Source organism: Microtus pennsylvanicus, chromosome X, assembly GCF_037038515.1.
Source record: "Microtus pennsylvanicus isolate mMicPen1 chromosome X, mMicPen1.hap1, whole genome shotgun sequence".
NCBI lineage: Eukaryota > Metazoa > Chordata > Mammalia > Rodentia > Cricetidae > Microtus > Microtus pennsylvanicus.
The window spans coordinates 18,300,613-18,312,730 of NC_134601.1; the positions used below are offsets into that span (position 1 = coordinate 18,300,613).

The 12,118-nt window shown below is 50.2% G+C and overlaps 1 pseudogene; it reads left to right on the top strand.

The window, feature by feature from the left end:
* The first annotated feature begins 3,573 nt into the window (after nucleotides 1-3,573).
* LOC142840862 (putative PWWP domain-containing DNA repair factor 4) lies at nucleotides 3,574-5,625 on the top strand (annotated as a pseudogene).
* Nucleotides 5,626-12,118: the final 6,493 nt, after the last annotated feature.

Genomic DNA, 12,118 nt, shown 5'->3' on the forward strand with positions numbered 1-12,118 from the left:
CAGCCCTGTCTCTTTGTCCTCGGGTGACACCTCACCGCGTTGGTGCCAGCTTTATCCTTTCAGGCCCTGAAAGGATAGCTCGCCAACCTAAGTAAATGGCTGCCTCGTCGCTGTTTGGCAATGATTGTCACACGTGCTCTTGACAGAATGGCTGTGTTGGTGCGATGGCACCTTACCCGAGAGAGTTGTAGCTTGTGTTGTCTGAGAGAGAGAAGCTGGAAGGCATTTAAGGAGGAGGTAAACGTGGATGAGGACTGGAAGTTCCCTTGGAGGATAGAAGCGGAGGTCTCCAGATCTCTTGGCCTGGAGACCTGACACAAGAAGGGAAGAAATGCCTCCAAAAGACAGCCGCCTCTAAAGTGGCCACTAATCGCAGCTAGGCAGACTGAGGCAAAAAAAAAAGTCAGTGCGGTATGAGAGTACCTGAAGAAGGGGCAGCGTTTGTTCCCTCGACGGGTGTTAGTTTGTGCCCGGGTCAGAGTCTTTGCTCTGCTCACAGATGGGTTAAGCAAGCATCAGCTGGGCTGTGTTACAGGGTGTGCAGCTGGGGTTTCCCTCTGACCCAGCAGCCCATCACCGGCATCTCTCCCTGTATCTTGGCCCCTGCTTGTGAAGAATACGCTCTGTGCCCTTCTCACACCCTCTCGTCAGACTGGGCCCCGTCTGTTTGTCTCACCACAGGGAGGGGAGCCATCTGGAAGTTCCCATCTGGACAAAACGTGAATGGTCGTCACACACGGAGACCGTGTGCGAGTTCTTGACAGAAGGCCTCGGGCACGGGGCCAAAGCATGTGTTGAGACAGGGATTTCAGGATTCCATCTTGCACCCTTCTCCGTGCACCTCTGGGGAAGACTTTGCTGCTTTCATCGGAAAGGTAACTGTTGAAGGTAGTGCACTAGAGGGGATGCCTGAATCGATGGAGCAGGATGGCAAAACTGACAATATTTAAGCAGGCTGTAGAAGACAGAGGGCTTTTCTAAGGCATGGCGCAGTAGGCCTGCACAGATGGAATACACACACCGGGGAGAGCGTGGCCTGATATGGGTGCAGACGCTTTTCTCTGTGACTGAGTTACAGATGCTGCCTGGATGCCCTGGCATGTGGGCTTGAACTCAAACTTGATATTCCCGGGTATGTTTTCTAACTCAGGAAGTGTGTGAGGCTGAGAACATCACGCCTGAGGGAAGCAGAAGATCCTGCAGGCACCCCTGCCTGGGGTGGAAAGTTTGCATTCTATAACTATAACGCGGGCCTCCGTGATTGCTAAGGGCACCGAGTGAGCGGTGGGCTCTCTCGTGCCCGAGGTGTGGTACCCGCATATGGATGGGGGCATTGTTGCTTGGGATAGATGGTGCTCAGTCAGCCTTGCTGGTGAGCATGTGCTCGGAAGGTCCAGCAGAGGGCAGCCAGAAGTAACTGAGGTGCCTATGTTTTCCTCTGTGTCCTCAGCAGATAGATACCTGTGGCCTAGTACTCCACGGAGGCTGGATCAGAGCAGGCCAACCCTGTGAGATCACACAGATTTCTCGGAGGAAGAACCAATGCGGGTGATCCCTAAATTGGGCCCCAGATTGCACAGTCCACATTTACTATTGCATCACCCAGCAGGTGTGGCCTGGGCCAGCCCTAGACTCCTGCATGTTGAGAGCCACTTTATGCACTGTGAGATCAGATTGGAAGTCGGTAAGACTTGAACGGGAATACGGCAGAGGGGACACTGTACATTTGAGCAGTGAATAGGGATCTGGTGCTAGAATTACCGATGGGTGTTTATGGATACAGAGGGTGGGACGGGGAGGGCTGAGGGACTGAAGCGAATATCATTTGCCTCCCATATTTCTGTCCGGTCGGGAATTCCCATGGGTAAGGCAAGGCCTGGAGTCCCTAAGGGAGAGGTCGGGGTGCCCGCACTCACCGAAGGGGTCGTGGGCTAACAGGAGTCCCCCAAATGACCAGGGTCCTCAGGGAACTGCTTCAGGAGTCCCGGGTGCTCAACTCTGCGGTGCTGTGCCTGGTGCTGGCCCGGTAATGACAGAAGCCGCCTGCGTCTTGGCAGGAACAGTGAGCAACAGTGGCTTGTGAGCCCTCTGTGGTTCTTCCCTGTGTGGTCATCGGCACCCTCAGTGGGCCTCTCCTGAGGATCAGACAAATGTGGGCTTTGTTTCCAGAGTGCATGCACGACACGCACGGCATGCTCACTGCTGATAGGAAAGCGCGGGCCCAAGGCAAAGCAGTCAGGAAAGGAGTAGACCCCTGACACACACCTACTCACGGTGAGCAGAAAGGGATGAGACTCCACAGAGAAGTACGGGGGAGGCCCTGTGTGGAGAGGCAGAGAATGGAGGGACGTGGACAGGAGAGCTAAGCCTTATACAGATGAGATTGGACACCATTTAAGATTCAAAGCATGCCTTCTGGACTTAGGGATGGGCAAGTGACCATCCAGGGCATCAAACAGCCGCTTTGATTTCCTGTCTGTCTAAGACGACCCTGTGGATTAACAGAGGTTGTGGGCAGGAGAGTTCTGTGGCCTGGGATCTGATGGTAGAACAGTGCCCATCACCAGCAGATATGGGTGTGCAGGGCCCATGGACTTGAGGCAGCAGCAGGAGAGTGGGCAATACCAATGGCGACACTTACCCTGTTGCTCTCATCTGACACTACTGAGTCTGCCAATTAGAAAGCATTTCTCCACGGTGAAGTGCTTTCCTTGGGGGGGTCTCCTTTGTGCCACGCATGCACTTGATCCCATAGCGAGGTCCAGCACGGAGTTGGGAGCAAGAGGTCAGAACCAAACTATGAGGGGGCGGGGAAGGGGAGGGAGGCCAGAAGCTATGACAGTGACAGCAACCATCCTTACCTGCCATGTTATGCAAATCGCCATGAAGATTTCTACACACACACGCACACACACACACACACACACACACACACACACACACACACACACACACACACAACGTTCTTCAACCTGGTATCATACTGGTGCAGAAGGCAAGGTGCACTAGGTGTGCACAGGCTTCCTGGGGTGGGGCACAGGGGGGGGTTAGCTCCCTAGGAAAGAAAGGGATGAGGCTCCCCCCACCTGGACGGAATCCCAGGGAGCCCCCAAGGCATTGGATGTGCAAGAAAATACACAAGCCAAGTAAAGAAACTCACCGCTCTGGGAGGAAGTTCACCACCCTAGCCTCAGGGTGGGTGACCATGTGTCACACATTTGCTCTGGATCCTTCCATATCTTCTCAGGCACACACCCTCATCCCTGTGGTATGACAGACTTTAGGCACCCCCAGCTTTCTCTCTCCTCACCTCACTGAGCTGTGGCTTCAGTATCCACTAAAGGCTAATTCTGTCCTAACGCAGCTCTGCTTCCCTCTCCCACACTTACAGGGCAGGCCCACAGCACCCTGAGAGAGGCCCTCAGGTTGAGCTTGTCTACCAGATTCTGGAGGGAGGACAGCACCGCAGGCAGGGGAGCCAGGCCAGACAGAGACGACCAGCAGGGAGCAGTGCCCACCACAACGCAGGGGGTCAACCTGCCCTGATCAGAACAGCCCCAGGGTTCCATCGCCATGGACTCTGCAGAGTATGTGCTCTGTGGCTGGAAGGGCCAGCTGTGGCCTGCAAGGGTGTTGACCAGACCCAGGACCTCGGCCCATAGTAAGAGGAGAGGGGCCTCTTTCCTGGAGGTCCAAATTCTCTCTGTTGGTGAGAAGACCAGAGTGAGGAGCACAGAGGCGAGGCCCCTAACCAAGTCTGAAATTGTAACCATCGCCTCCTTGGCCGGAAAGGAGTCACAGGGCAGTGGCCCGCCAGGGCAGACCAGGGCATACAGAAGAGCCCTCAAGGTGGCCCTGGATGTTCTGGGCGAGGCAACCCGCTTGTATCACGGAGAAAGGGCAGGTGGCCGAAGAACTAGCACAGCGGCTCCCAAGGTTCCAAAAGAGGAGACCAGCTGCAGCCCAGGCCAGCTCCCGCACCCCCAAGGGCGCAACCAGAAAGGCCAAGGGCTCTCCCACAGGAGTCCTGGGAAGCGAGGCCGCCCAGGACCTGTGTTGATGTGCTCAGGGAATGAGCCTGCAGTGCAAGGGGGGGAAGCCCAGGCCCACGCTGCTGTAGAGTCCCCTTACTCTGAAATGCAAGGGAACACGTTAAGGGGCACCAGAGCGCGGCCAAATTCCTGCAAGACGCCAGCAGGAAAAGCTGGTGATGATCCTGGCAAGAGAAAGTTGAGCACCCGGGCCTCTAGGGAGGGTGCCCGCGCTAACAATGAGCATAGACCTGCCTCTGGGCCACCTAGGAGGCATGCCTCTACCTAGCCCAAAGCTCTCAAGCAGCGAGTAAGGTGTGGAGGCCTAGAGATCCGGGCCATTGGAGCCCAAAGGAAGACCACCCTCCCAGAGAACAAGGAGGATCCCGGCCCACCGACCCCGAGGCCAGACTCAGAGGGGGCATCGGCAGCCTGCGCGCCTCCAGTCCCGAGCCTGCGAAGATCAGTCCGCATTGCTGGCAGGAAAAGGAAGATCCATGTGCTGTGTGCACATTGCGGGCTCTCGGGACTGGAAACTCGAGTGCACTCGAAGGTGACTAAGGCTCCGGTCAAGAGGAGAGCCCCTGGAGTTCAGGAAGACTGCCAAGCCACCAGTGTGGCTTCTGCCCAGGAGACGAATACCATCGAACGAGGGATGCTGGTCTGGTTCAAATTCCAGGACCATCCTTTCTGGCCGGCGGTGGTCAAGAGTGTCAGCAAGAACGACAAGACGGCCAGGGTGCTGCTGATCGAGGGCAACATGCAGTTTGAGCGCAGGGGTGTCCGCGTCCCTCTCCGCAAGCTGAAGCTCCTGGACTGTGGGGAGAGATTCTCCCTCCTGCGGAGAGCCAGCAAAGTGTACTGCCAGGGCATCAACTGGTGCCTCTCGGTGATCGACCGCTACAGAGAGGACCTCGCCTGTGGCTCCTTCCGGGGCTCCTTTATGGACTACTACACCGCCCGAGCCAGTTACCCGCTGAGGAGAGCCATTCAAGAGGGCGACCTGCGCATTGATTTCCCCAAGGTGAGCTATGCAGACTTGGAAGACTGGGAGGAGGAGACCGCCCCCTGTGGGAAGAGGCCACGCAAGAAACTCCTGCCTGACCGCATGAGAGCCGCTTGGGACAGAGCCAACCAGAAGCTCGTAGACTTCATCGTGAAGAGAAAGGGGGCCGACCAGCACCTGCTGGACATCGTGAAGGGCAGGAAACCGTCCCGGTGGCTGGACGACCTCTGGAAGTCAAAGAGGGAAGTCTTCTGCATTGAGACCTACCTGGAGGATGAAGACCAGTTGCACCTCGTGGCCAGACATTTGCAAGAAATATCCAAGGAGGCAGACCAGGCCCTGCTCTCGCTGGCAAGAGGAGACCAAGTCCGGCTCACCATGGAGGTTCTTCTTCCAGAGGCAATCATCTGCTCCATCGCTGCCCTGGATGAGCTCAGCTACAAGGAGGCAGAAGAGAAGTACCTGCGTGGCCCACCTGTGCACTATCGTGAAAAAGAGCTCTTTGAGAAGACCATCCTAAAGGTGGCCCGGAAGAGGTCAGCAGCCAGGATTGGGGCTGGCAGGGACCCTTCTGCGCCCACTCCTTAGAAGGGAGCTTCCTCCTTTCTGCCATCACCCCCTGCAGCTCCACCTCCAAAAGAGAACCATCTGGGAGACTGTGGGGCTTGCTATGACCGCTCCTCACTGCATACGTGTTTCTCCACACACAGACCCCACCCCTACCCCCCTACCCCCCTACCCCCGAAATAAACGTTCACGAACTTGCTTGACGTTGCAGATTGTCTACGTGGATTCGGCAATTCCTGTTAGCTTCAGGCCGGGCCTAGCCCTCTGTGGCCTGTGCCCAAGCGTGGAGAAGTCCCGTGGGGTCTCCTGTCTGGACCGTCACCAGCTATGGGTGGAGTATTAGCTAGCTATGCGCAGACTTGCCCTCTCTGCACGGACCCCACGCACCCAGACAGCACACCAGGTTCCTGATGACACTGTGTCTCTCTGTGTGTCTCTGACTCTTCCCCATACTCCCTGTCCTCTCTAGGGTGCCTTGGATGGGGCAGGTCCCATTGCTTTCTCCATTACCTCCCTCTTTGCTCACTCACGTTGAAGGAGAGGAACACATGTGTGCTTTGAGGCTGTGCTTTGAAGCCAAAGAAGGGGTTGGAAATGTTGTGACCATAGGGATAGCCTGATTTCAAAGGACTCTCCCCCTCTCTGTTTGTGTGTGTGTCTCTGCATGTGTCTCTCTCTGTCTCTCTGTCTCTCTGTCTCTCTCTCTCTCTCTCTCTCTCTCTGTGTGTGTGTGTGTGTGAGCACGCTTGCACGTGTGCATGTTTGTGAGTGTGTGTGTGTGCTCTCTTTTTGATCCTCCTGTCTCTGTCTCCCTGGTGCTGAGATTAAACATACCTGTCCACATACCTTTTTGTCAAATGAGTACTGGATGATGAAGTCGGGTTTTCACCTCATGCAGAAAGCACTTTTCATTCTCAGCCATCTTCCCATCCCCGGAGAATTCTTACTGTAAATGAGACATTTGCTACTTGTGGGCTGACTTTTTGCAGAAAACATCAGTATCCCAGCTTTTCTCACATTTCAGAGATCAGAGACTTCTGCAGTTTGCAGGAAAGGAGGGGACCTGTCATCCCTTGGAGTCACTGACATCTGTGATGTACTGATGAGGGGCAGCCCTGCCATACTTCCCTGAAGCTCCTGTTTTCTTGTCTGGAATCACAGTCCATGACATATTTTTGTGACTGTGCACCGAATTGGTGCCTCAGTGGGCTCTCAAGTGCAACCTTACACAAGCCCGGTCTTCTTTCTCAGTCTCTGTTCTTGTCTGAATCTCTGTGAAATGTCCTTGTGTCCTCCAGCCTGTGCTTCTAGATTCACAGTACCATTTGCCTTGTACGGGAGAATGCTCAGCATTAGTCCTTGCTGCTAATTCCTGGATTTCCTTTCTGCACACAGTGGGCTCTTACCCAGGTTAAGAAGATCACACATAGTGTGCGTGCTTGTATTTTCAGTAATGGGACTGCAAAGATAAGAACCCTGGTACCTGCTGACCAGCCAGTATGGCTGGATTTGCAAGTACTGTGTTCTATGAGGAGACCCTGTCTAAAAAACTAACATGAAGAATAGATGAGGCAGACACGTCTTGTCAGCTTCTGGATTCCACACTCAGAAGGTCACAACAATGAACATGTACAGAAGATTTTTAAATGGACCCACATTTTCCCTCTGTGTTATGAGCTGTTTCTCTGTAAAAGCCATCAACAGTGTAACTCAATCCTTCTTACCTTTAAGAATGGAACAATCTCTGGACCTCCCTTCTTCCTGCTTTTGACTCCATCTAGAGGAGGAAATAACAATTTCAATGTGTTCATTTCTTTTCTAAGGGAAGATCATGTCTAAGGCCATTGTGTTCTACTTAGCCATGCACATGGCAGTGCAATGCTCAGAGCCTGCATGTCAGAAATATTCTTACCTGCATATTCAGCCTCTCCTCTGACTTTAACTGCCACTGCCCCTGTACGTTAAGTTCTGAGAACAAAACCCTGTCTCCTCACCTACCATTCATGGGGCTATATGTCCCAGTAACGCCGTTTTCCTTGCCTACACCATCCTCTTCCAGAGGTTGAAGCCCAACGATGGGGACATGTCATTGCTTGACGTCACTGACACCTGACAAGTACTGATGAGAGGCAGCCTTTTTATGCCTCCCAGAAGCTCCTGTTTACTTCTCTTTTCATTTGTGTCCTTGAGTTTTCTTGGGGACATGCGACTGCAGGTTTCTCACTGTAGACTTTGAAGTGCTTGTCTGATCAATTCTCAAGTCATCTCTCCTGCTCCTTTGTCCTGATTCCTTCTGTAATTCTCATTTGTCTGTAGCCTTTGTTGGATTTAGAGGTCCTCCTCCCTGTTTGTTTTATGGGAGAATATTGCACATCAGTGCTTTGGGCTAATTGGTGTGTGTGGTCTGTTTTCCTATACACGAGTTGTCACACACATCATACTTTCTTTTTTATCTTTGGAGTATGGAAGTTAGAAAGTACATCCTTGAGCAAGGAGCAGAAGAATACATATGATGCCTTCTGGTATCTGTCTTTTTATCTGTGTTTTCTGTCTCCTGGTACACTCCTTTGCGTGTGTGCGTGCGTGTGTGTGAGCGTGCGTGCACATGCAACAGTAGCACTGCAGTGTATAATGCAGATGAAGCACATGAGGAAGAGCAGGAACGGTGGAGGCAGTTGCAGTCAAGAAGTGCAAGATACAATATCACAAACATGAGAATGTACAAAGTGTTATAATAAAGTACATCATTTTATAAACTAAAACAAATAATTGACAAAACAGAAGTAGGGAGCAATACATGGAAAAAATTTCCCTTGTAAGTGTGGACAAAACAAACTGTATTCTGTGTTTCTTCCTTTCTCTAGGCCTCCTTTTCTCCAACCCTATTCATTTATGTTGAGTTTGAGCTTCTTTTTGCTCAGAGGGCTAAAATTGAAAAGAAATGTGTTGAAATTCCAAAGCACTTAAGAGAAGATATGTCTTGTTCCTTACATCTAAGGGATTCTATATTCCAAATAAGTACACAGCTACAAGTTGAAGCCTCCATCAGCCTGGAAATAAAGATGAATATGTTGAACAGAGGTCTGTGTTGATTAGGTATGAACATACCTCAAGGGAAAAATTAATTTTTGTGAGACTAAGGTACTGAGATGAAAGGCTATTCCCATACCCTGAAATATGGGCATGAGTTCACATAAAGTGGTTTCTCTTTTCACCATTGTAGTGACATTTCATTTGTATTTTAAGAAGTAAAACTTGCCTGAAGATCAGAAAAGTAAAACAGTCACACAAGTTAGTCCAACAGACCAGGTAGGAATGACACACCTCTTTAATACCAGTAGCTGTAATGACACACATTTTTAATCCCAGTAACCACACTAGGTTGCCATAGAAACCAGGTGGTAATGGTGCATGCTCTTAATCCCAGATCTAGAGAGGATTATAAAATGGGAGGAGACAGCTCTCAATCTCAGTCTTTCTTTCTTCATTGTTGCCGGAGGTGTCTGTCCTACCTGGTTCCCACAGTTGTTAAGTTTCAAAGAAAAATCACACAGAGGTCTACATAAGTTATAAACTGATTGGTCCATTATCTCAGGTTTCTTATTAACTCTTATAACTTATATTAGCCCATTATTCTAGTATATGGTAGCCACATGGCTTGGTACCTTTTTCAGTAGGGCAGGTCACATTTGCCTTCTTGGGTGTCTGGACAGGACTGGGGAGGAATGGGCTTCCTCCTTTCCAGAATTCTCCTGTTCTCATAGACCTGCCTCTACTTCCTGTCTGGTTGTCCCACCTATACTTCTTGCCTGGCTACTGGGCAATCAGCATTTATCTAAAACATGATTGACAGAATATAGACAATTGTTCCATACCACTTCATTATACCTGAGATAGCAGTAAAAGACTAAACAGGTTTGTGGAATATTATTATGTGTTACATTTGTTTATACTGTGGAACATTTGCTTTAATGATGCAAAGAGGTGTTCCATTTTTTATGCTGCATTTATTTAACTCTGGGAAGCTGTGATTCTTTGCCTGTCTAACACACCTGATGGCCTAATAAAGAGCTAAACAGCCAATAGCGAGGATAGGTGGTGCTACCAGTCAGAGAGTATAAATAGAAGGAGAAATGAGGAAGAAGAGGATCAAGAGAACAAGGAGAGGAGGACATCAATGGCCAGCCACCCAGCTACATAGCAAGCCAGGGAGAAAGAAGTAAAAAAAGGTATACAGAAATAGAGGAATGAAAAAGCACAGAGGCAAAAGTTAGGTGGAATAATTTAAGTTAAGAAAAGCTGGCTATAAGCAAGCCAAGCCAAGGTGGGGCATTCATAAGAAAGAACAAGCTTCTGTGTAATTTATTTGAAACCTGGGTGGTGCCTCACCCCCCAAGAGTAAAGGGTAAAAACAATCAACTACAAAACAATATTATTTCTGTTTTCCTTTTACCCACTGAAAGGACTAACTAGCTCCAAAGGGCCACCAACTATTTCCTTGTGGTATGTGTACATGCCTGAACAGTCTGCACCTTATGACCAAACCACAGGAAAAAAGCTCTTAGGGAATCTGTTAGCTATATGTGAGCTAACTGTTCAGGAAACAGTGGGGCTTCCCCGCCCCTCAATTTTATTCATATGTATGGCTATGTAAGTTAGATCTTTAAAACCTTTCCAGTGGTAAGAAGTGGAAGTTTGGAGGAATTCCTGAGGTTCAAAAATGGTTGTTCACTTAAGGAATGTGGGAACTGACATTCTGCTAGACTTCTAAGTTAAACAACAAAAACCAACTCAGTGAATATCCTGTTTCCTCCACAACCTATAGACTTACTCTAATGAACATTTCCAAAGAAGCACCTTAAAATTTGCTCTGCTTCTCAGTGTTTACAATAAGTTCCAGTAAGGCTGACAGCTAAAAGTGTAGGCACCAACTTACAGGCTGCTATGTTCAATGGAAGGGGCAAGACACAAAAGGACAAATAATTGAAGATTCAACCCAGAAGTCCTATGGTACCTCAGGCCATGGAGACAGAAAATACAGAGATGACTACTGGGGAGTTTATATCTAGAGGAGAAAGAGCTCCAGTCTGGGGAAAGGGAGGAAAAGTCTATATATGAAAGATGACATTGTTTGCAGCACACTGTGAATGCCCTAGGTGCTGATGAACTGTACACTTAAGTTGCTAAGAAAGTACAATGTTGTTTATATAATTCATTACAATAAAAGAAAACCTCTCAGAGGCTAGAGAGATGACTCAGCACTTAAGAGCACTAGCTGCTGTTTCAGAGACCTGCCAGTACCCACATGAAGGCTCACAACCATCTGTAACTCCAGTTCCAGGAAAACAGACACCACTTCCTTTCTGTTCTAGATCCTTTACTCCTTCTTGCTCCTACACAGAAAAATTTAGGACCCAAGGATTGGGAATTAGGATAGAGATTTGGCTCAGTGGCAAAAATAATTTAGCAAGCAACTGTGAGGACCTGCGTTCAAATCCCCAGACCTCACAGGAAGCCAGGTGTGGCTTAGAAGCTTCTCAACCCCCCCCCCACCCCGGTAAGATGGGTCAGCAGGGAAAACACAGAATAGAACTCTTAGGAATTTTTTCTAATGCAAGCTCTCTGCCAAAGCAAAAGTCCCAATCAAGCAAAATCACAACAAGCCAAATTAAAATATATCCAGGTTTAATTGGATTCCTGTGCTCTCAGTTGGCCCCAAGGGGGAACCGGGAGGCTGCAAATGCAACCTCCTGGCGGTGGGGAGGGGATACCATATGTTTCTCCTCTGGGAACTATCTTAAATACCCTGTGGGAGAGGTCCTGACCCCTCATGCTGGGATTCAAAGTCCAGACCAAAGCAACTTCCAGGTCAGGGAGGCTGGGAAGTATGCTAGGGGCTGGGGACTATACCCCCAACATAACAAGAACCTGTCTCAAACAAGGTGGTATGAGGCCCAGGCTACAATCCTGGTATATACAGTCCGTGAGTGCTCAGAGCCACACTGGTCTCTTTTAATGCCATTCTCGGGCATCTAGACCTGGTAGTAACTGTGACAACCCAGCCAAGCAGCTCACCACTGTTTGTACCTCTTGCCTTATGATCTGAGTTTCTAAAGTTGTCCTGAATTCTGAGAGGCGGCCCTGTAGGCTGTAGACCCCTATAGCATGGATGCTCTCCACACCATCCCCAAACCCCCTTCCATCCATGGCCAAAACGCCAGCCACTTCATCTATTGCCACCTTAGAGGCTTCCCTTGGACCCAGGAGCTAAGTTTCCTAGCCCAGCAGTAGTTCTGTCTCTGTCTCCCGCACAGCTGGAAAAGGACTGTGATGTACCCCCTTTAAGGCCCACGAGGTGCTCTGGAGAAACCTGGGAGCTGTCGTTCACTGTCCAGGCACAGACCAGGATCAACCAATGATCCTCCTCCTTAGGGTTGTGGAGTTGGGCACTCTGGAGGCACTCTTATTAACCCGAGATGCTGTCTGTCAACTTATCTACAGTGGCTTGAGGTGC